Here is a 538-nt window from a genome sequence, read left to right on the forward strand (position 1 = left end):
ATGTCGGTACCAATCTCCTTGGCTCTAGGGTGGGGGCAGGAGTGAGATTCACTTATCCTTAACTCCAGCGGTAGCTCCATTCCTGCAGACTCCCTGTTCCCCACATGTTGTTGTTGTTAGCTGCCCTCCAGTCAGTTTCAATTCACAGCAACACCAAGTAAAATACTGCCTGGTTCTGCACCATTCTCACAATCTCTGCTAAGCTTGAGCCCATCACTGCAGTCACTGTGTCAATCCGTCTTTTTTTTTTTTTTTAATTATGATTTGGGTGAAGATTTACAGAGCAAATTCACTTTCCATATAGCAGTTCACATACACTTTGTCTTATGACATTGATGACAGTTTACCACAATGCAACAGCTCCCCTTCCACTTCCTCCCCATAGTTACCTATTCCCAGTGTCCATCTCTCTATGAACTCCTGCCCCATGAGCTGTCTCCCTATGCATAAGCAGCCCTTCTTTCTCCCATCATTGTTCTCTCCAAGGAATGTATCTACCTGAGGTAAATATTCAACTCATATGCCTGTCTTTTGTTTG

Source organism: Orycteropus afer, unplaced genomic scaffold (assembly GCF_000298275.1).
Source record: "Orycteropus afer afer isolate SDZICR_OR568_19922 unplaced genomic scaffold, OryAfe1.0 scaffold04031, whole genome shotgun sequence".
NCBI classification, from domain to species: Eukaryota; Metazoa; Chordata; class Mammalia; order Tubulidentata; family Orycteropodidae; genus Orycteropus; species Orycteropus afer.